Here is a 25,207-nt window from a genome sequence, read left to right as displayed (position 1 = left end):
GCACAAGTTCTACATTCTCCATGCATTACAAAACGTACATGCACGCCAGCGGAGAGTCAAGATGGGAAACTCAGATCCTGTATAGGAGAGAGATTTAGCACCAGAAAGGAAAACAAAAACTTCACAGAAAAAGGAGGAGATAGCAGCAGTTGGATAGAGTGGTGGTGACAGAACTAAAACTGGGGTCATGTTACCAACACAGTTCACAAAGCACCCTATAAAATACTGCAACAGCACAACTGTAGAAGACATACAGTGAGAAACCAACGCTCAAACAGTTCTTTAAGTCTATATTCCCTATAGTCCCTGCATCACTAAATTGCACCCTGAAATTAATTTTAGTTCACTTTTGTAAATCTCAACTGTTTCACTTAAAAAAAAAAAAGCAAATAAAACAAAAATACAAAACACACTTAAGTATACACACACACAAGTACCTCAGCAATTAACTTATTCTACCGTTTCCTATCACTCTTCCCCGTCCTCCTTCCTCTTCAAATCCCCAGATAACAGCTTGTGTAACTTTTGCCACTACACACTTAGAAGACTGCATCTAGGTTTGCTCCCATCTTATTTCTTCTGGCAAACACATGGTGCCTTCAAGTCCAAATCCACATATGATTATGTTGATCAAAAGGAGAAAGATCTTGGAGGAGCTAAGAAGGAAAAGCAGCTCTTTTTTTCTTGTTCTCTTACACTGAATTTTTTTTGTTGCTATATCAACCTTGTAAAAGGTATAAAACACATACATGTATTACTAAGTCTTTAAGTATTGATTTTTGAAGGATTTCTCTCATTTATCAAAACATCTCAGTCTACTGATTCATCTTTCCTGTTTGCATTAGAAACATACCAGGCAATCCAATGAGAATACAAGCCACCAAAATATATTCATGAATGTACTCCCTGTAATCTTGCTAAGCAAGGAATAAAAATTAATGTAATGGATTGCTGCTGCTAAGAATTTACTGCTTATTATACTGATCGCAAAATAAAATTCTTAAAATAAAAAACAACATCAGTCCACAAGGCAAAAAACACATCATCATTATGCAATTTTATGATCATCACATCACACAACTTCAACATCACACAATGAATCTGAGATCATAAAACTGGCCAGGCATGTTAACTTGATTTATTTCTTTTTTACATCATTATTTATGGAGAAAATTTTAAAAATACATAATCACTGATTTGCTTCTGTGAACAGAATGCTGCTAAAATATGAGATCCAATTATATCTGAGACTCTGTCCACAAAGCTCATTCTGAGGCCAGGACTGCTCTTCCACAGTCCTCCTTCCTTCAGTATCAATCTCCCACCTCTCTGTTACATCAAAATGTCTCTACACACATCCTCCCCAAACTGCTTCTCTCAGATCTTTTTCTTTTCTCTAGAAACTATCTCAAATTTTCTCTATCAGTGGTTTTGTTGGCCACCTCTCTCCTCAACTCCAGAGGCCACATGCTTGACCACATCTCTCTATCAGCATTACTCTATCTATCCATGGCTATGTTCGAAATCCATCTCATCAAGAGTCGCATCTGCTTAAGAAGCTCCCTGTCTATGTCCAGCTGTTCCCATCCTCTCATGACCACTGCAACGTGATAGGGAACTAATCTGTCTCAAGAATTTTTTTGCTCAAGTTACTTCACAGCTAGATCATTTTCCCAACCCAGTTCATATATGCTTGTACTAACATTTGTGCTACAAAAGCACAAGGAAGAAAATGAGCAGCATGGGAAAGGGAGGAAAATACTGCTGATGTTGGTGTGCACATTTCTGCAATCTGCAAATGTAATTTTTCAGCTATGTCAATCTAGCAGGTATCTGCCACCAAGGCTGGCAGACATGGTCTTCCCCTCACTCTTGATCTTCAGTCCCTGTTTCCTTTATCTTATGCATCTAGAGATCACAAGCCCAGAGTTAAGTTGATTCAACTGGCTGATTTGTCAGGAAACTATTTTTTTTTTCATTCAAATGAATTGACTCACCTTGTGGCCACATGGTCACTACGTTCCACAAAAAGGAAATACTAAGAATGCCTGGTAGGGACCTGATGTCTCAGTAGTAGCTTCAGTCTAGACCATGTTTGCTGTTATGTTTAAATCCACACTGAACATAAAAGCCTAAAAATTATCTAGTGTAAAAGGATGCAAAAATCTCATGAAATAGCAAGTAGAGTCTCTCATCTATGAGCAACCACAAAAATATCTGAAGCTGTGGCTCTGCTGAACAGATGACAAAGGTTTCATGTGTCCCCCATTACGCTCTTCTCAGTCTCTGCTTTCCACTGTAATCAACAGATTTCAATTCACTGTGCCCAGCAAATTCCTTGAACTGTTGGAATTCATTAGACATGTTATGAAGTGTTAACACATGCTCAACCAATAAAACAATGTTTTGTAACTTACTGTAAAATTGCAGAATTATCATTGCCTGCCATTTCCCTTACTTGCCTGTCTGCTTATGGGTGGCCAAAGCCTAGATCCTCATACAAACATATACACGCATTTGCATATAAAAACAATGATGAAATTATTCAAAACCATATTCTTCCTGTTGCATATTCAACTAAACCCACAATGATTCATAGTTAAATCTGAATATAAAAGCACGTGAATTAGACAGCTAAGCCTGCATTGTATTCAACACATGCTGACATTTTCTAAAGCCATTAGATTAGCTGATGAAATCCATTAATAACTACACTGGTTCATTAAGTTATGTCAGAAATGTAACGTGTTCCTTCTATCAGTAAAGGAATGTAAAAATATAAGAAACTAGATCCAGCATTAGTGAATCATTCTGGATACAGAGGTCAGCCAACAAAGACAAATGAATAATGAAAATAAACAATCTGGCAACCTTTCAGCACACAAATTGACAAAATGTAATAAGTCTGAAATCATGTGACACAAGACTAATTTGTCTACTTTTTTTTTTCTACACTGCTGCATACACTTTAAGACTTAAAAGTGTAAACTGGTTTTAGCTAATATGAATACTAATTAAAATAGTGCTGAATAATTCCTTATTCCCCAGCCATCTGGCATTAAAGTCTACAACAGTCTAGTTAAAACATCTAACATAATCAAAGGCTATTAAACTGTAAATTTAGTATTAGTTTAACCTGTAATTCATTATTCAAGCTAATTTCCTTTTGAAGTCAGCAGGAATTCTCCTTCAGGGAAAATAGATGTTAGATAAACATTTGAGCATGCTGGCTGGACTGTGGGAAGAAACAGCAACCATATGAGTGGCAAGTAGGGGACGGATCTCACAGTAAAGCTGGAAATTAAAACTTAAAGAAGCTGATGCTGCCAAAGATGTCTAATGCAAATGAGTATGTAGGATGCTATACGAGATTTATAACCAAGATTATGGGTTCAGAGAATGAGGTGGACTGACAGATATGTGACATTACAAAAGACATACTGGTGGTTTCCATGGGCAAACTGCTATTGAAGCAGGACAGAAGGTAATTCAAGACAGCTGAAGGGCAAATGGAGGTCACCTGAGCATCCTCCCTATCTATTTCTCCAACTTCATCCTACATGCTACATACACATGGTGAGTATCCTAAACAAAAGACATTTCAACACACACATATAAAAAAAAAACAAACACAAATACTTATATTAGTTCATTTCAATTAATAAAGATTTACACAGCATCTAAGGCTTAAACAATCAATGAGTAAGAGATTCTTCGGTAACAGTAAACAACAGAAATCATTTAGCATGGTAAGCGAATACAAAACTAATGGTCATCTCATGTCACCCCAACAACAGTACAATCCAAAGTTCAAGCTCTTAAGGAAAAAACTGATTAATTAATAAAGTTGTTTGTATACTACAACTATGCATTTAAAATAGAAATACAACTTCATGAGCTTTCTTTTTTTTTAGTTAATAAGCTACTATTCGTTCCAGACCACTTCCTTGAAGAGAATAAGAAATGCACATTTATTAACTCACTTTTATTTTATCCTGTATCATGCACAGTTTATATTCATTACAGTGCCTTATCTCAGAAGCAAGCTGAAAATACCAGTACAAGAACACAGCACCAACATGTCATCATCAGTTTTGTAAACTTTTTTTCTGCCCATGGAATCACAGGCAAACATGAAGAGGAAATAGCCAGACTGTTAAGAGTCACTCAAGATGTGAATAAATCTTATTTGAACAGTCAGAAGCAAGTTACAACAACATTTTATTTGGCACAAAGCATTGTGCAGAACCTCAGATTTACCACCAGTGCCTGTGTTTCAACAACAAAAAAATCTCGAAGAACTACAGTATTTATATATCCTGTCAAGTTAAAGTCTTTTTTTCTAATTTCTAGAATACTTATCTCAACATGATCAAGTATTAGATGTCTCAAACTATGCAAAACTATGTCTCAAACATTTGCAGATGGTGAATGCTCTCAATTGCCTCATCATTCATCACTGCATTAGGCAGAATCTGAAGTTATTGCCAGACACCAGATCCAGCCTTCATTTCTTTACAGAAATTCCTTTTCTATATGAAGAGATGCACCGAGAACCCAAGACTGAATTTATCTTACTGTCAGGGCCCATTCTTTCTTTCTAGATCTGCAATAAGCTGTTTAAATAAACTTTCTGTTCAGTAGTTACTTGAATTTCATGCTAAATTACTTTATCTGAAAGCTGTAATTTTGGTCTCATTGCTGTCATCAAAATACAAATAATAAATGTGGGGAAAATATTGAATGTATTTCCTGTCATTTGCAAATCACTTTTGTGGCCTCAAAATGTTAATACAAAATTGAATGCTTATATACAAATGTTACTTTTCCAAGGACTTGTTTATCATATTCAAAATCTGTCACTTTGAAACATGAACTGTTTACATCTCTAAAAAGTCAATGGTAACCTGGAACTACATACTAATATTATTTGTAAACATGGTATACTCCCTCCATTATATTTTCTATCAAACTGTCTCTTCAAAGAATCATTATCACAAATAAATTCAGCATGTGAGCAGGAAAAACTAAATTATTTGAACGCCAGAGAAGGTCCTGAATGCAAAGGGAAACTAAGTAGGAAACTGAATGCAGGCCTTCATTTGCAAAAAAAACCCATCCAAGCTCAGATTCACAATGGTGCACCAGTGACAGAACTGGGCGTTTCATGCTTTTATCCTATTATCCTCCTTTTACACCTGTGAAAGGTGTTTTCAGAGATGCTAACCTGACCAAAGCACACTGGTTATCTAAGTCAGTTGCCTAATCCCTGAGAAGTTAGTGCCTCGGTCAGCCAGCCACAGGCCCAGCACTACAGCAGGTTGACACTTCCAGACTAGCAGACAGGGTTCAGACATCACAGCATATGTGTGCCAAACACGCTCCACACCTTGCCTGGAGGAACACCACCTATGCCTCCCAGCAAGGTATGTCTCCCTGCACTAGCATCCAAACTTCAGTAGTGATAGAAACCAGCACATCATTTTCTACAGAACCAGGTTTATTTACCTGCACATCACAATAACAGAAACTAATTGAGAGGATCTAGGAGCCTTAGCTCAGTGGCTTGTAACTGAGTGACAGTTCAGCCTCACAGTAAAGAGACATTTCCCAAATATCCTTACATCATCATCTCTCATCCTTCCTTCTCCTAAATACCAGACAGGTTGGCAGCACAAGGCATAAATCGCTCTCTCTCCAGCAGTAATCTCTAGCCCTAGCAATCCCCTTGCTTAACTAATTCCAGTTAAGAACAAAGCACCACTGGTAGGTAGCCTTCTCCTCTGAGCTCATCTAGCGTTTCTGCCGAGTGTAAAACCACGCCTTGACGGTACTTAAAGCGGCATGCTAACATTTATTTCAACAAACTGTTATTGCACCTTGCCATAAAAACCACCTGTCACTTTGCCAAAGCTTGAAAATTACTCTGAACTAGGTCACACCATAAGCAACAAGAACACTCGGGGTTCTTTGTCTTTTCACTCTTCCTCATCGTATTTTTCTTGTACGAGCACCCAAGTCTTCTCTCTTCTCTTTCTCACTGACCTGCATTAGCTGTAATTATAGCCACAGCAGTGAGAACAAACCTGTAATTCAAATATTTCTGACTAGTAAAATGTCTGATAATGAGAGGTGCATACATCACTACAGTCTATCTTCTGTAAACCTAAGCTAACACTTTTATTCACATTATGCTAAGCCACAGTGGTCCTATTAAAAACATGACTCCAGTAATAACTTAAATTATTGCTCAGCTGTCATAACTGCAGCAAGTCTGAAACTCCAGTATGTGTTTCAAATTAAAATGAAAAGCTAATCTGTATGTGAACAAGAGTTCAGTCATTTGTCAGTCTGTATATTCATACTTCTGGAAAGGCAAAGAAAACAATTTTAAATGCTGAAAACTAACATAACTAAACCACTGCAGCACTACTGAGCTTTCTCAAAACACGTTTTCTTTGTATACCATTCCTGATCTATTCACACCCTTCATTCAGGAATTATAGTATTTAGTCCCTGATTATTTTTACTTTCTCTTTTGAACATCTGCTATTTCATCTGCATATTATTATCATGCCTGATAGAGAATACAAGAGAAACAAACAGTGTGTTTTGCTTATCAGGCAATAAATTACCTTCTTGAAAAAGATGTCATTTTAAGATTATTGATCAAGCATCCCTGAAAATACATTAAACAATTTCTATACTAATCCTACTGTTCTAACATTTCTAGATATTAAACACTGTGACACTGAAAAAGCACTACACAACTATCAGCAAATGGACACTTCATTAATTTTGTTGCCTGCAATGCCTTTATCAACCACATCATTCCCTGAGAGACATCTGATTCATTCAAGGCATGAAGTAATCTCTATGATGTTGGCTCTTCCCCGAATTAAATGTGCAAGCAGCAAGCCACCACATAACTGCACAATATTTTTTGCGATGTTGCAAGATATTTACTATGTTAACATAAGAGGCCATTACCAACATAATCAATTTTAAGTGATCATTTTAAATTGTTTTAAATTCTTGTAGGCATTATTGCAATCCATAGTATAAATACTAGTAATTTAACCTTATTCAATAAAAAAACTGGATAGAAATACACCCCGTCTCAAAATTAGGAGGCTTCTTTTATAGTATACCACCATGTCTTCATCTTTTAAAATAAATTGAACTAGACCCAGAGAAAATTGTATGTTCAGAGAAACTTCCATGTTCCTGAAGATTCACTTGGATTACTTTAACATTTTAACTTATTTGAAGGAGAAACATGCCTGAAGATCAACACAGCATGTCTCCACATATGATTATGATAAATTTATGCAATCCTTTATTTGAGGATCTTTAAAATAATTGTAATTAAAATCTATATCCTTGCTGAGCAAACGCAGACTTACTAGCTTTTCTTGGTTACCTTTCAGAGCCTCTATGAAAGTAGTCCATTAAGGATTTCTGACTACTGTGAGATTCCTGTTTAGAACCTGTGGCTAATAATTGTACATTTGGACTTGACCATTTATTCTGGGATAAAACCTCAAGTGCTCCACTCGAGTGCAGTCATCATAAAACAACTCACTCTTGGGTAGACTGGTCCAGCTCCTTGATTAAAGAAAAGAATTCAGAATTCTAAACATGAAAATCTGCTCCCTTGGTAAGATGGGACTTTATCCCACATTTTTAGTCTACTTCAGTCTTCACAATATAGTAAATTGGGATAAGAACATACGGCAAAAGCAATTCTACACTTATCTAACACAAACAATCCCTTGTTCAGAGTTCACTACATTTCTTAAAAGTTCAGGTACTTTAAGCTGAATAGATTAAATGCAATTTTAACACAGTAAAATTGTTGGTAAAATGAATGGACAAATATTTCTAAAGATATTTAATGTCCATGTATTCAGTAGCTAAACATACACTCAAAAACAACAGAGCACAAAATAACCATTAATTATATATATTAGTTACTTCTAGAAGTAATGAATTCTGAATAATCATTATGTCTAAGGAGATTATTACAGTTGGGGTATTACTAAGTATTTTCTCTACTCACATGTGATCTCTCAGAGCAACTTTTTTTCACAGCCAGAATGATTTAAAGAACTACTCTGCTGCAATTCAGTAACATTTTCAAGAAATTTGTTGAGTCTTCAGTATCTTTAGAGGCCAAGTTAAAAGTTGGAAGAAAAGACACACAGACATACAGTGTGACTTTGCAAAGTCATTTCCATAAGAAATCAGGCAAAAAAAAATGCAATCATAATTTGGAAAAGAACACTTCCTTCTCTGGAACACCCTTTTTTATTTTGACATAAGCGGCAATATGTGCCAGAGACTCTGCTAGTCTCCAAACAATGCAGCTTCAGTAAAATCTGAAAATGCTAGTAGGGATTCTTTTTGGCGTGTTTTTACCCTAAACTAGATACACATACATTCCAATAGTCATATGCCTCAGTAACGACATCTGCAAAAATGCACATTACTTATACAGTCTACACTTTCTCAGTCAAGCAGAAATATTAGTTTGCATCCATTTGATTGTTCTTCTCTGCTGCTATCACATTACTTAATAACCTTACATTTAGCTCTAAAAGGTCCTAGAAGGGAGGAAGCACATACAATCGCTTGGGGTACACCCTAAGATCGAGCGGAGGACAAGAGAAAGCACCAGAGAGGAAACAGCCAGTGGCACAGTTAAACAAGCCAAAGAACCCAGCCACAAAAGGACTGTAAAAGATAAGGAACCAGCAAACGCACGCTGAAACCCTCAAGGTTATTTCTGCTGTAACAGTCAAAGAAGATGAAACTACTCCATTTTCTGTAACGTATTTGGGCATGATAATGACAAACCAATGCTGCAACTGACACAATGATATACGATGTTAATCCAGGTCAGGATCATTGCAGATGTCTCTCAGAGGGAGTGTCAGGGCCCCAAGGACACCGAGTCCTTAACTGACAAAATCAGCCCCACCTGCAAGCCCCACCAATGGGCCCAGAAGCCACGTCAGCTCAAGGCTTGTTCTCCAGGTCCTGGGCTGAGCTACATCGTCAGCAGCTCCGGGCCCAGGCCCTGTCCTTCACTGCTCCTGACCCTGCAACCAGACTCATCAGATCAACACCAGACCCAACTCACCACTGGTGCTGGTCTCAGGATGAGTGGGCTGTGACAGAGCCTCAGGCCCCAGCTCACCCTCCTGCTGCCCCATCCTGCAATGCTCCAACAAGAGAGATCACTGGCCTCACCATCTGCGACAACCACATTCTCAAAAGTTGAAGAAAGAAGTTGAGGATATTTAATGAGCAAGTTAACACCCAAACAGCACAATGAATATAGACTTTTTCAAGTCCCTAGCTAGGCCAAGAGCAGGGATGAGGCGGTGACTCTGAAACGCTGAATCCAGCACTATCATGCCAGCACTGAGGCAACAAACTGAAAAACAAGGAGCAGCCCAAGGCCTGGTAATAGGCTTCTCTTGGGCAAAATGACAACACTGACCTCATCCTGCTGAGGGGAAAAACCTATAGAGTAGATGCAGAAGGCTTACCTGCAGGACTTATCGTTCAACAATGACCTTAGTAGGCAGCTGAGTTATGAAGTAATAACTGGCATGAGAAAAGATCCCGAAGGGGAGACATAGCAGTGATGAAAACTAATGGTCCACACAATCTACAGTTTTGAACAAAACAATAGCAGATGGTAGCAACAGTGCTCTGTGTACAACAAAAACCTATGTAATGTTTCAAAACAGTGTAAAGTCAAAAAACTGTTTCAAGACAGCTTGTAAGTCAATGAACATCAGTGGCTTGCTACAACTGATCAAGTTCATTGATTATATGTCTAGTAAGTGTTTTTTAATCATAACTCAGTGAAGGTACCAGAACTCAATGTGCAATAGGCAACCAGAAGCTCTCCTTTCCCCAGCTAGTATCTTGCACACTATATGGAGTTCTTTGTTTAAATAGTAACAGTTTCTAATGGGGATGGTATTGCTTTACCATATGTCACTTTCCTGTGTGAGGACTGAGGAGGAGAAAACAACAGTACATATACATCTAGAATAAAGCTCATAGAAATTAGTAGATGACCTATGAGGAAACAACATATAAAACCAGCAGACATAAATGAAAGCAGAATAACCTGTCTTTTCAGATTTCAAATTAAATAATGTTTATCTGTCTTCATAGGCATGCAACTACCACACCTCAAAACAGTTACCTCCCACTCCTGCATATCTGTCATTTCTGTCCTTTCCAAATCAATTGGCAACCCTTAAGCTCCAGAGCTCAGTTTTGCCAGTTTTTTGTCTTGTTGTGTTGGTTTTGTGGGGTTTTTTTGTTTGTGTTTTGATTTTGGGTTTTTTTTATCAGTAGTCCTCTTATTTTATTATGAATTTATCTTGCAAATTGTTAAGCACCTCTTAGACCTGCTCCTGTTAATTTAGCATGGACTATGTCACACTCAGAGCCCCTATATATTCAAGACATTTTTATTTACTTTCAAAGCTATCAAAAATTACTTATTGAATACTGCTTTCCCTTTTCACCTACTTTTAAGAAAAATAAAATCAGTAGAATTAAATTTAGTTTAAGGAAGGCAAGTTCTACCTTCAAAATCCAAATCTACTGTAGAACTTTGTAGAGTAGGGATGATGGCTGGACTTGGTGATCCCAAGGGTCTTTTCCAACCCGAATAGCTCTATGATTCTACGATTCTATGACCTCCCAAAGTGTATGACAAACTTAGAATAGTTTCTGAAAGGAATCTGAGAACAGGTTAAATTAGAAATTGACAGTGCACTCCTCACACTACGATCTTCTTGGATTCTATATAGTTTTCTGGCTTTATCAACTGTTCGTTAATGCTGGGTGTTTTTATTTAACCATTTCAAAGCTGTTATAGAAGCAGAAACAGCTAGGGAAGCAATAACCCTAATAGTACTGCAACGTCTCAATGTATTTTTGAAAACATAACATATGCTTTACATCACTTATTTTACATGTGATCTCTCTAAGTAAGACTATACCCACTACAGAAAATACGCCATAACTACAGAGAAAAAGCCAAGTCAGATGTACACCACTTATATAACTGTATAATAGTTGTACATAATTCAGGTGTGCATAATTATTGCCTGTAATAACCTTAGAAACCAAAACACCTGCTTGGTTTTCATGATTCACCCACTAGAAAAAAATTAAAAGCAAACTCTGTATAGTCCCACGTATAGTTCTGGTAAGAAGAATGTGCAAGAGGTATTATTATTGTACTATTTTTAAACTCAAGATTCTGATTTTTAATGGTTTACATTGATATCTTTCTCAATAATGATTAAATATTTTTAAACTGCACCAGTACATACTAAAGTCTATTGATAATTTCCCTTGTTACTTAATGTTCTTAGTATGTTTTACTTAGTCACACATCATTCAATGTATTGTCAGATTATCTAAATACTGAAAGTTCTACAGGACCAGGTACTGGAAATGCCAACACAAAAACACACAATAAATAGTATGATACCAAGATTACAACATCTGTGCTCTTTTAATTATACACCCACATGTACATCAAATATTTTAAAAATTAAGCAAGCAGATCTTTAGATTTAGTAGAAAGAATAACAGAGACAAGCCACTTGCATAAAAAACTATCACTGTAGAGATGGGATTTTTAATTTTTATATATATATATATATTTCAGACTATAACTAGAGAAAAAGAAAGCATGGTCAAAGCAATAATCAGAGGGATAAGCCCAGATTGATCTACACAAGCTCACTGTAGCTTTTTCCTGGGGCCTTTGGCCACATCTAGCATGCAAGAGATAGACAAGATCTACCAAGAATAGGTCAGGGACTCACAACACTTGCAAAAATCTGTATGCAGAAAGATCAGAGCGTCTCTTTTTCTTTAAGAGGCAAAGGGCCCCAGCTTTCACGCTTTTTTGGCAAGTAGAGGGAACATGGTCAACCTTCTTGGCATTTGCTGCCTAAGCGCTGAGGCAGTCACTGTCTCAATTAAAACTTTAAAAACTCTACAGGGGTGCACATGGTTGCTAACAGAATAGAGCTTGACTGTAAGCAAGATGAGTAAGGCAGGACAACCAGAAGACAGGAAAACAGCAGACGGGTTTTGTTTTTTTAAAATTATCCATTGTTTTCATTGAGTCAAATGTACCTGAAATGTTTGGGAGAGTTTTGGTAAGTGTAAATTCAAGAAAGAACAGCAAGTGGATGGGGTTTTTTGTTTGTTTGTTTCGGGCTTCCTACTCTTCTCAATAATGTCCTCAGAGCTCAAGGGAGCAGAAAAAAAGCTGATAAAAGTCTGAGAATGGCATTATAAAGAAAAATTAAAATAATCAGAGCACCGTGCCAAATCAGAGCAAGGCATGTGATCTCAGAGCAGAGTGACTCATGCACAGATCAAATACTTTACTGATAGCTCCAATGATGGTTACACCAAAAAATTTTGCCTTGCTCTAAATCTGTGCACGCACCTTCCTCAAATATTTTTACAGCTCTCCCAGTAACTCGTAAGTCAACTTCATACAGCTTTATAAAAAGTACATGGTTGAGATGAAGTTCAGGGGTGCACAGAAGCTGTTATACAGGATAATACTATGCTCTACCATTATAACTGTGGCACATTATCTTTTGTCCTCAAATTTTAGCCTAAATAACAACTTTTATGTACCTGGACAACTGACTGTTAAGGCTTAACATTTAGATGATCAACTTGCATAATATAATAAAGGGTATACGGAATCAAATGAGGGGATGACACAAACATGGAGGTAAGCTTTTTTGGTAAAGTAGAATGACATTTGCAAATTTAAGAGCACACGCTTCTTTAAGAGAACTTGCCTCTTCTGGAGGGGTGGATGTGAAGCCCTCCTGAAAACCTTGTACTATCCATGCATCTCTACCATTCCTATGCCTATCAGGTAACAAAACTCTCAATGTGTGCTATGATCTGAATCTTGAAAGATAATTCCAGCAGACTTAGTAGTCTAGTACTCTACAGACATTTGAAAGACGTTACTGCACATTTTAACACTGACCTGTTCCATAGCCTGCTGTCTAGGGAACTGTTTATTTCTACAAACCACTACGGAACCTGGCTCACAAATCTAGAATCACAGTTCAAACAGTATGGAGAATTTATTTCCAGACAGACTTCACAGTATTGCTAATCCTTACAGTCATGTCTTCAGAAAATGCAGTTTTTCTAGAAGCCCCTAGACGTACCATTATATAGTTACTCATAACCATTTAATTATAAACACAAGAGGGAAATGGGAACAATAAATGTTTAAAAGCTTTAAGACAAATAGGGAGATTCCACATTTATTACTTTTAAGCCAAACTAATCATAGAAAGGGAAGGATAACAAGGATTTGGAACTTCATACACTGAACAGTTGGTGCTCACCATAGTTTTCATGATAAAAAATGGTTCTGATTGGAGGACTTATAAAAACCCATGAAAATATATTTTAAATTTAGGTATTATACATTTATTAGTATTATAAATTACTTCTTCTTTTTCCTGATTCTTCCAATGACATCTACAATTTTTCTATTTCTCTACTTTGGAAGAGTATGAAGGATCATTTACATCCCAAAACATTGCTGATTCCCAAGAAATTCCTATTTCTTAATACAAATGAATCTGAAAAAAATTAAAGAAGACTTCCTATTTTTCCCTGATCTCCTCAAGACATTGCATCTTCTACTACACAGAAATAAGAAGTATTAAGACAGAGCTCCACAATTTGCTGCACAAACATAATCACAACAAAGAAAACATTCTTCCAAAAATTGTTCATAAAGGAGTGACACAGAAATGCAGTTAAAAATAAAACATTTCTCATAGCTCAGAATTTGTTGGAACAAAAAAAATTTCAGCTGACTATAAAAAAAAAAAGGCATTTAACAATTTAAGAGACTTAAGACATAGAAAGGGTATATAGGTTTCTATGACACCGTATACTCCAAAGAGCCCATATTTTCAAAGACACAGAAGACAAAGAACTGCTTTTAGATAACGAGTCCGGATTACAGACAAAGTAGTTTTAATGCTAAGGAAAGAAAAAGCTGTACACTTTGCCTTTTCAGCAAATTAAAAGAATTCTCCTTTTTTCAGAAACACTGCAGTCATCATACAACACTGGGGGAAGGCATGACTGAGCTGTTCTGATAGATAACAGCTCACCCAGAGCAAAACTGGAAACTGGATTAATTACTGGTGGGCAGGGAGCACTGAGCAGTTATTATAGTCCTCCAACAGCGCCCTCCAATAGCCATACCTTAGAAGAGGAAATCTCATTTTGAAAACAAACTAAACCACGCAGAACGAAAACATTAAGTGTACCCATTAAACACTGGTAGACATATTACACTATTCAAAGGAACAGTATATTTGGATGGTATAACTTGTTGGAACTGTTATACAGCGACAGATGATGAGATAGTGATAGCCATTTACTAAATTTGTCCTGCAAAAATAAAATAAAGAGCCCTATAACTGAACTTACCTATTTAAATTACCCAGGCTAATGAACTGGGAAGGCCTCTAAATGGAATTATCACAGAGGTTTCATTTAGTGACATACAATAAACCATCCACTTCTGTAATCATTTTCTCCATATTTCCTTTCTATATCTACTGAGTGGACACCACCACCACCAAAGTTGAATTTCTTGTTTATACTTTGTGGAAATAAAGCACAGAATAAAAGCACATGTATATTGAAACTGATAAAAAGAGCAACAGTTTGAGTGGTTATTAAGGTTAAAATACTTCCAACACAAGCAGCTGTCCAACTGATTGATTTTATTGTTTCTATTTTTGTTGTGTCTTCTATAAACTCACTATTAAGAAAAGCAAAACAAACAAACAAAAGTGCAGACACAACAAAGCAAAGGTAATTATGGGAAACTCTCCCCTTTTTGGATGTCCACTTGGCTCTTTGGGGGAGAAATGCAAAAATAACAGACTATTCACAAAAGTAACAGCTACACTGACAAATTTCAAGGGCTCTAAAGGAGCCACATTGCGACATATTTCTCATCTGAAAAACCTAAAGTACTGCAATAATGCAGAAGTACTACAATACAAAAGACTTCAAGAAGCATTATATACCTGGCACTCTTTCACACCTTTGCTGCTCAAAGCATTACAGAAAACCTACCCATGGCATAGCTAAAGAGCTAATGTGAATTACAGACCCAAACAGGGAGGCACAGCCTGTTTGTCAGCCTCTCCTGCAGTCAGGAATCCAGGGGATTGCAGCCTTGGACAGATATTCCTCTACTTTTACTGCTGCCCATAAGCCTGTAGAACAAAAACAAGTGCACAGAGCAAGCAAAAACTTTAAGTTTTCACAAGAAATACCTGAAATTAGATTATTTTCCTACAGCTTTCACATAACATCTGATACATTTGAAAGTCATCAAAAGTATGAATTTTTCTAGTAAAAGTTGGAAAAATGCTGACCAATTCTTAGAAATCTCTGCCCATCAATGAAACAATCTAATTCTAAATAATTTTTAACATACTTGTCTGAAACAAACAATAACTGGCTGAAAATAAATCAGATGTCGAAGTATGAAAATTACCTAAAATTAGCCAATACTGTCTTCAAGAAGCAATTCAGCCAAGATATTAAAATACTGGGTTTTCTTTTCCCCTTGCAATTTGGTACACAGTTGTAATCCAAAACGATCATAGCAACCCTGAAGGGATTAAAAAGGAGGAATTCACGCCAAGAAAGTTCCTCAAGAGGAAGTCTACAGGTTGTTCTTCAATGTAAACCTCTTGGTAGTGCACAGAGCAGTAGCTGCTCTGCTACATGACACCTTTTGCTCTTGATGAATTCCAAAGGGAAACCAAATCGGGTTTCCCCAAATACTGCTGAAAGATATTTGCACTGCTACAGAAAGAAATTAACCTAATCCAAGCAACAGAGTTTTGTACTTGGGTGTAAAGGAATGCATTATGAAAATGCTAGAAAGAAGATGAAGTGTAACAAAACCCTCAAATACCAGAGATGGCTGCAGCAGCATTCTTGCTGCATGCTGTAGCACAGACAGAGAAAAATACTGTGGGAGGAGAGGTCTCATCAGAGCATTGTCTGAAAGAACAGACAGCAAGGATCCGCTACACAAGGCAAGGTCAATGCAACTGGAGAGTCATCTGTTTAAGAAAACACGCTATTCTTAGATGCAAGTTATGCAGCACTTGTGCATACTAATAGAATAAAACCATTATCCCCAAAATAAATGTATTCAAATGGTAGCTTTGACTTTGAACTCAATGTTTCCACTTTTTGTCTTGTTTAAAACATTCAAATAAGTAACATAAAGAATATTGAAAATACCCAAGTATTTAATTTTAATTACTAATGATGTTACAACTACTGAAAAATATAGTGTTTTTTTTTCATGAGGTGGCTCCACTTAAAATGTTGTAAGAAATAATTAAATATTACCTACTGATAGCAATGTAGAAAAAAAGAATCCCACAGTCAATTAAAACTATTATGCCTCAGACTACTGTGAGTAAAATATTAGAGGAAGTAAAATACTAGAGGAAGTATACTGGTCTACAGAATACACTTCCTTGTACAAGACTCAAGCCTGCCCTGTCTCAATACCTGAAAGTTATGCTGGAGCACATAAAGAGTTTCAGGCGCAAAGAAGGCAGAAGGCAGCAGCCTGGGATGTCACATACTTCCCAAGGCATGGTTCCCTGCTACTTTAAATCACTCACTGAAAGAGCTACCTGGTATTACCTGTGGTCTCACCACTGACAGTTGATATACTGGAGAAATGGAATAGGCTCTGGAAGAAAGGTTAATTCTGGTGGCAAGTTGAGCTCATTCCTTCTAGTTCTTGCACCTTACAAGTTTTTGGTAACTGATGGCAAATCTAGCTTTTGTTTGAACATGTTGGATTATTTATGAGTGACTGGGTAGCTAAGAAGAGAGTATTGTGGATGGCCTAGTTTAAATTCAGTGACATGATTTAAGTCTTGCATGGAGATGTCAACATGACAGAGTATATGAAATTACATCAGACTTTGATCCCACAGTGACATATTGACAAATGCACGTCACTGTTTCAAGAAAGATCAAAATAACGTGCCTCAAAAACATAAGGATTAGAGAGCTCCCATTATAGGAAATGCAAAGAAAAACCATCAGCACCTGATCATCAGCTCTTAAACACAACTCACTTTTCAGGAGATGAACATTTTGTTAAAAAAAAAAAAAAATCAGAGTAAAATATGACCAATATCTGGCAGAAGCATGACTATGGAAACCACACCCACAAGCAGATATATGTATAGGTTTGCCAAGGCAAATAAAGGAGTATGCAGAGTAAGCTGGACTGCTCTCATATAGTATGTACTCAGTCATGTAGGCCTTCAAGTATATGTGGAACAACTCTCTTCTAAATGAGATTAAGAAGGTTCAAGAAGGGACCAAATTAACCTAAGGAAAAACATGGATTTCAGGTTGGCATGCTAATAGCTTTATAGAACAGAGCCATGATTAAAAGTATAATATAAAAATTAATCAAGACTACATACTAAAGGTACAGAAAGCCATCAACCTGCTGTCTGCATAATAAAATTACAGCCATTACTCAAATGAAACCATCAATGGCAGCATTGTGAACAGGCGTGAGACTAAGTCTGTCCATGCTGGAGCTGCACGATTTGTTCCCATATTTCAGTTACTGCTATTTTCAAAAAGTATATAAAACAAGAGATGTGAATCATTGCTAATAACACTGTCATCATAATTTATAGAGTTTAGGGCTTACAGTCATAAGCCAATGTCCATTTGCAGTAGGTGCTGTACAAACAGAAAACAAAACGACAACCCTTGTTCTAAAGTGTGGTCTTTGGTGTTTTAAAAGAAAACCTTAAAGAAATACTTTTGTAAATATGCAACTGATCATTAAAATACCCCTTAGTTTTAATGTTTAATGAAAAATCCCTATGCAAATCAAGGACTTTAAATGAATAGAATAATTGCCTTTTGCCTTCTTAGAACTCATCTTCCTTTCATTAATTCTTGTTTCAAATCCAAGAACTATTGCTAAATTACAGCTGCTCTTCTCAAAAAAAAAAAAAAAAAGAGCTGCTAACTTGAGCTAAATGTTTCCAACCATTATAAATTTACCACAATCTTTCAGGAACAGTTACAACTGTCACTTTTCAATGTGCCTTTCTTCTATCCTGGATTTCAGTGGACTTGCTGGATCTTAATATTCATATCTCTCTTCAACAGAACAGCCCTTTAATATAAGAAAAAGTCCCTTCTATGGGCAATTACAAATAGTGCCCAAATTGTTTCACAACATTCTTTTGGATAACCTAAATAAATATAATTTACTTTCCTTATTTTACAAATCCCGCAAATCTCAACTTTATAAACTCTTTGATGAATTTGCCAGATTTCCAGTAAATACAGTTCTCAGAATTTTTTTATTCTGCAGTAAAGCTTTCATGTTTCTTGAACTTAACATTGTACTTTGAGGGGTTTTTTTCCTTAATAAATTAAATTGTTGGAAGTCTGGATTAACATCACACTTTTATTGGTTAAGATGCATCACATTCATCTGATTTGAAAGGACAGGAACTGCACCGTCTGGTCTGTAGTCACAGTGTTTTAATAACAAAACTTCTTATCATGTGTGAAAATAAGAATGAACTCATTACAAGATTAATAACTCACTATCGCAGAACATGAATAAATTCTATTTAGATCTAAGAAAGATTTTAGTAATCCGTTTGTGAATTTCTGCACAGTCTGGGCACATTCTTTTCTGACTTGGGCTTTTCTCTGAAGTATTTACTAATACACAAAAACGTTATGTCTGTTTCTGGTTTCACCTCGTTTATTTCATTGCTGTCAGATTTGTTTAGGTGCTTTTATTTTTGTAAGGATAACAAACATGAGTTGTTTGCCATCGACTCTTCACAGGATGAGATACCACAGATGAAAGATGTTTGTCTGAAGTTGGAAAGTGTTGCTTCTTAAACCACATAGTGGTCACTGCTTTGCAGTAACTGCTGAATGCTTTTTTCCATAATGGGCAGGTTTTCTGATCCCTTTCAATTGGACAAGTATACAAAATATATCGGATTGAAACATTTAGCAAACTTTGGTCATATAAATACAACAGCAAGCCCGATTCTGGTCCTCAGACACGTGCCTTACTATGAAACACGAAACATTTCACTGCTCCCCTGACGTACAGCTGATTCTCTAAGCATTTCTCTACCACTCTACCCAGCTCTTACACTTCCTTTATCAGAAGCCTAGCTCGCAGCCACCTGTAAAGGCTCTTATCCGTATCACCTGTGCTGGTGGCATCCCAAGAGCATGCAGGAGAACAAACATCGCACCCAGCCACTTCTGTCCTGATCCTACAAACGCTCCAGCGAAACTACTCCTCTAAATGTTTGCAGACTTAGAGTCTTCATAACTCAAACTCACTTCACCAAGTGGGCCGAAGAGAAGTCTGGAGCTGGAAGGAATGCATTCGCCCTTGGTGCCTGGGCCTGCAGTTCCCGCAAGGAGTGCTTAGAGCCCGAAAGAGGGGCTCACCGAGACCCACTGAGTGTGGGGGGGTAAGAGTCAACCCTGCCACTTACAAGCAGACGTTCCTTTCCAACACCACACTTCTTGTGAGCTACACCACTCCTCCCAGATTACAATTAGCCAGGCTTTAAAGTAAAAAAATAACAACTGCTTATTACAACAGGTAAAAAAAACTAAAACAACAGATAACAAAGAAAGTGAGGAAGTAATTTCTAAGCATTTACAGGACGTGGGAAACGGGTAATCCACCCCAAACTGCTTTTGCATTTGCGATTTCCTTGAACCCTCCCGGCGGAGAGGGGGGAGCCCCGAAACCAAAGGTCAGATGGGCTGGGCACTGGCACCGGGGGCCACCGCGCTCTCCCGCCGGCGGCCCGGGGCTGCAGAACATGGCCGAACGAGGAGCCCACGCCCGCCCTTGGGCACAGCCGCAGCGGGCAGCCCCCGCCGGGGCGGCAGGCGCCGGGGCCGAGCCCCAGGGAGCCCCTGAAGGAAGCGCCAGCCTCGCTCCGGGACCGGGAAACGAGTCCGTGAAAGCGGGCGGGGACAAGCACGGGACGCACCTTTCAGCGTCCCCTCGGCATCTTCCTCCTCCTCGGGCCGGGCAGTGACTCCAGCAGCGGCAGCGGGGCCTCGGCGGCGAAGCGGTCTGCGGGACAGGGCCACCCCCGCCTCGCCAGCGCTCCGCGGCCGCCGCTGCCCGGGGCGGGAGACCAGCGAGACGCCTACCCCGGCGAGCCGGGGGCGGTCGGTGCGGGAGCGCACCGCCCCGCCGGGCGGGAGGGAGGTACCGCGGGGGCAGCGCCTCCGGCTGACTCAGCCGCCGAGCGAGCTCCCCCGGGACCGCCCCTCCTCGGCGGCGGGGGACGGCGGGGGAATCCTCCCGCCGGGCCACCGCCCCCGAGACGGGTGGCTGGAAATATGCTCCAGGCACGAGACGGGCGGGATGCGGGCAGCTCCTCCTCATCCTGCCCCACGGCATCCCCGCGCTCGCACAGGCACCGCGGCGAGGTGGGCGCGGAGGGTGAAGCGCACGCCGGGGCTGCAGCCCCGCGCCGCGGCGGGTGCGCGGCCCGCAGCAGCACCGCGTCTGGCGGCGCCTCGGGGGGCTGCGGTCCGCCCTGGCTGCCCACCGCCCCTCCGCTCGCTCCGAGCGGCGTTTGAACTGCTCCGCGTCGCGCAAATCTGGCGGGTCAGCCTGCAGGGAGCAGATCCTAAACCACAAACCCAGCAGATTCCGCCTTTCGCCCGCCCTCACGGCCGGTCCGTGCGTGGCTGCTCCTGAAAGACCAGACGGCGCCCGCAGAGGGGGTCCCCGAAGCCAGAAGGAGAGCACCCCGGGGCCCGTCCCACCGTGGGTCGCACGGCCCCGCGCTGGGGCGGCTGCCATCTGGGGTCACCCGCGCCAGACCCTCCTACCTCCGCTCGCCTGAGCCCCCAGCCCCGCGGCTCCCCTCCCTCCGCCGAGGCGCGGCGCCGTCCCCCGCAGCGGGAGCCGCTCCAGCGCCATCGCGGGGCGCCTGCCTCAGCGCATCGGAATGTCGGCGCGCGCCCCTCGCGCCGCTTTCAACGGCCCCCGCGCGCGCCCGGCAGCAGCAGCCGCGGGCCGGGAGGTGCGCGAAACAAACACCCCCCCCGGGCCGGGAAGCGCGGCCCGCGGGCGCTGGCAGCCGTTATCGGCGGGCCGGGAAGCGCGGCCCCGTTATCGGCGGGCCGGGAAGCGCGGCCCAGAAGCGCGGCCCGCGGGCGCTGGCAGCCGTTATCTGCGGGCCGGGAAGCGCAGCGGGTCAAGGGCAGGGGGAGCGCTGCGCTGCTCCCACCGGCGCCGCGGGAAAGTGCGGTTTCGGTGCGGTCGGCCGTGCATCTTTGCATGCCATCCTTTCCGCGCAGAGTGGAGCGAGAAGAAAGTCAGTCGCATAAACTTTCATTTTTAAGGAAGCGTTCCCATTTTTTAAACAGGCGAGAGTTGGCCATAAATAACACGGCTTTATTTGGGACACTTTTAGGAAGAGGGCACCGGTTCTCATAACTGAGGTATGCGGAGGTTGTGTCCTAGTACAGGGTCGTAAAACTCACACTTAGTTTACTTCATTTCCTTCCAATGTCAGGAACTTGCACTGTTTTCTAAGGGAAGAACAAATATAAACGCTTGAAAGTCAGATCCGCTACTAGATACCCTAGTCTGTTACCTGGGCAAACGCCGCATCTCTGCAGTTACCGCCTTGTGAGGGAAGCTCAGCAGTACTCCTGCCTCGCGGATAGTAATCCCAGCCGAGAAGGTCTATTAGCAATTCAACAAATACATCCAAAAAGTCAATGCAGTTCTCCACTGAAAGTCTACAGAAGTTACGTATTTAAAAAAAAAAAAAAAAATCTATTTTGGGGTGTTTTGGTTTTTTTTTACAGATTAGGTCAGGTATAGTGTTACAGATTTTATATTTATTCACTTTCTACTCCGTGGCTTTTTTTATTATCTAATCTGGCTCTTTCAGTCACTTACAGGTTCAGATTATTAGTGTAGTGAGAGAAAATACATCTACTATAGTAAAGCAGCTTGATCGTTTTAGCAATGTAACGTCAAAATTATGTATTGCTTAGGAAACCTGAGAAACGGCCAGGTTGAACTCATTCAGTTAATTAACTCATAATACTGATCATTCTAGACTGAAATGCAGTACATATTGGATAAAATCCAAGTCCTACAGAAAATGTAATATTCCCTTTGCCTCCAAGTGTGGCCTGGATTTCATTCACTGCATATAGTACCCCAAAAAATGCCATAATACTTATATAATACTTATATAATTACATAATATTTGAAAGAAGTAAAATTTGAGTAGTCAATCTTTTCTTTTCCAATTAATGTTCTGTATGATCTGTATATTTTTCAGTACTTCCATATATTCCTATAGTGTATATTGACCCAAAACCCATTCAATTGATGTATTGAATGTACTAGTGACAGAGGCATAACAACAACTAAATAACAAATAATGCAACAGGTTTTCAGCACTACAGTAGTGACAATGGATTATCTTCTGAACACACAGGCAACAGGAACCTTTCCGTGGAAGTTTTTTTTCCAGTTTCTCTCTGCTTTTCCAGTTTTACAGGAAAGTTATCACATTATTCCAGTGGAAAATATATTAAAATTTTCCTTCACAAAGTGTTTGCACTTAATTTTTTTCAGCTTGCAAAACTCCAACAATAAAAAGTATCCTATACTGAAAAGAAAGTGATGCATTTTACAGAATGGAAAATGTTGAGAAATAACCATATCTTTGACTCGACAAAAGACTAAGGCATCTAACCTCAGGCACACAGCAATGGGCAAATTTATGATACCAGAAATCAATAATATGTTAAAGCAATTTGTTGCATTAAGGATCTCTTCCTGAGATCCAGCTTCTCACTTGTAAATTGATGACTTCCACATTTCACCAGAATACTGGAAGATTTTTTAATGACAGTGAGATTTTTGGACACTGTGAGGTAAAAAAATTACAGCAATGTGGAAGTTTTAAGTCAGATACAAAGGTGACAGGTGCTCTCTACAAAATAATTAGGTGCTCATTTACTCCAGGATGACATTCACTTCTCTGAATACCATAGAAAAGAAAAAATTTCCAAGATTGCAAAGCTGCTGGACTGCTGACGTAGTTGCTCTCTTCCTAAAATGTATTTGTGCAATTGCTAGTTCAGGAATTTCATGCCTGAAGAACATTGCAGATTGAGCATTTAAATGTGACATAATAATGTGCCTAGATACATCTAACAACCTAAGCTGGTACTTAATGCTTTTAGTGTGATTTCCTTTTTGAAAAACAAGTCAGAAGTTATATGCAGAAAGATGAAATTGCATCCTAATTACACATTTAAAATTGAGACAAGCCATCTTCCTTTCATTCCAACAGAAGTACATGATCCTCTGGGATGCTGCAGGCAGATTTACTTGGGAAGAACCTCATTTCCTTGATGACGCATTGGAAAGCTGCCTGTTTGAATAGTTATACCCAAGGAATCTGTCTGCCTCTGTTACTGCAATTTTCATCAGTCTTGGACCTCTTTTCCTGATTTAACACACAACAGAAATAACTCCCATCAACAAAAGTCACTGACCTTTCAAAACCAATTTGCTCCCATGGTGAGAGAACTCTGCAGGCACTCATGAGCATCCAGGACTCCACTTCCTCTGCAGAGGACTCCCATGCCCAAGTTCTTCCCGTGCAGAAGTGAATTTTGAGCTGCTTGTTGACCTCAGCACTATGCTGATGAAGACACTATCTTCTGCTGCACTGGACTTGACTTGTGGGTCAATTTCTTTTTAACATTCGTGGCCAAGCAGAAAGTCCTTTGAGAATGCTCCAGTTTTATTTTCTCTCTCATTGTATCTCAGTGTCCACCGTGATTTCATGAGAACTGACTGTTAGTCATCACACTGCACCCTACTCCATCAGGCTTGACAACATAAAAAGACAACACATCCAGCTCAGGTTTATCATATTGCTAGACTGACTAGCAACACAACACAAACATATAAACCCAAGGTGGAAATTCAGATATTTTTACTAATCTGGGATTCTACATATAGTATTTATAGGTAGAGAAAAATATACGACTTTCAGAAAATACTGATGTCTTTTAGTTCTTACCAGACAAGTCTTCTACACACCATGTATTTTGGAGTTGGGGTTAAAAAATTAATTTCAAGATGAACTTCAGAGTGAGGCATAAATATTAAACTCCACACATTTCTGCAAGATGGTGTTATTTGCATTATACAGATGGGTAAATTAAAGCAATGTGAGTTTTATTTGGGCAGTTTTCCCAATGTCAGGAAGAAAAAGTAGCTACAGTGGTAGGACCAATACTCAAGAATACCTGGCTTTTTTTGTCTGTGCTCAGTCTGAACTATACAACATCTGCCTAAACGCTGCTGTATAATGTATAAAAGGAATATTTTGCTGTAATCCTGATATCATATAGCAGTATTTTCAGGCCATTTATTTAATGAATTACATTAATTACATAAATATGCTTTCAATTTTTTTAAAAACAGCCAAAACATTTTTCCTAAGGCTTTACTCCAAAATTCACCCTTCAGCTAGGACTAGAGAAAAGCATGCATGCTTGTGCACAAGCAAACAGAAATTCTGAAAGACAGTAAGAAGCACATGAAAATAAGGACTGAGAGTGTTTTCTTAACTGCACACTGGTTCCAGTGCAGCAAAATGTTAACTGATTTACTAATGGATAGCATTTTTTCTTGTGAAGGAACACATAGGCCTTATGTGTAATTAATTAATCCCTTCCATTACACACATGATCATGTTACGCAAGTACAGCCCACGGACACTGCGACTGCTCTGATGGGGCAGCTCAGGTCTCTCTATAAAGCATAATTCTGTTTTAATCTTAAGGTGATTCTGCCTTATGAGTAGAATTGTTATGGAAAGTCAATTTCAGTTAAGAAAACTTATGTCAGCAAAAGTCTGGTTTTGAGACGATTTTATTGTGATTGCTCAATAAATAACCAAAACCAGTACAGTCCATAATGATTCAAAATAATAAACATATG

The 25,207-nt window shown here is 39.4% G+C and overlaps 1 protein-coding gene across 4 annotated transcripts in view; it reads right to left on the bottom strand.

Annotated features, from left to right (window-relative positions):
- The window catches only part of PLCE1 (phospholipase C epsilon 1), a 144,626-nt gene extending 124,349 nt beyond the window's left edge, over positions 1-20,277 (bottom strand). For all 4 annotated transcript variants that reach the window (XM_051619826.1, XM_051619827.1, XM_051619828.1 and 1 more), the window contains exon 1: positions 20,193-20,277. The gene's annotated coding sequence lies outside the window, so the exon portion shown is untranslated. The remainder of the gene's footprint in view (positions 1-20,192) is intronic.
- Between the last annotated feature and the right edge of the window lie 4,930 nt (positions 20,278-25,207).

The sequence above is a fragment of the Apus apus genome, chromosome 4, assembly GCF_020740795.1.
Source record: "Apus apus isolate bApuApu2 chromosome 4, bApuApu2.pri.cur, whole genome shotgun sequence".
Taxonomy (NCBI): domain Eukaryota; kingdom Metazoa; phylum Chordata; class Aves; order Apodiformes; family Apodidae; genus Apus; species Apus apus.
This window is presented reverse-complemented; position numbering and strand designations above follow the sequence as displayed.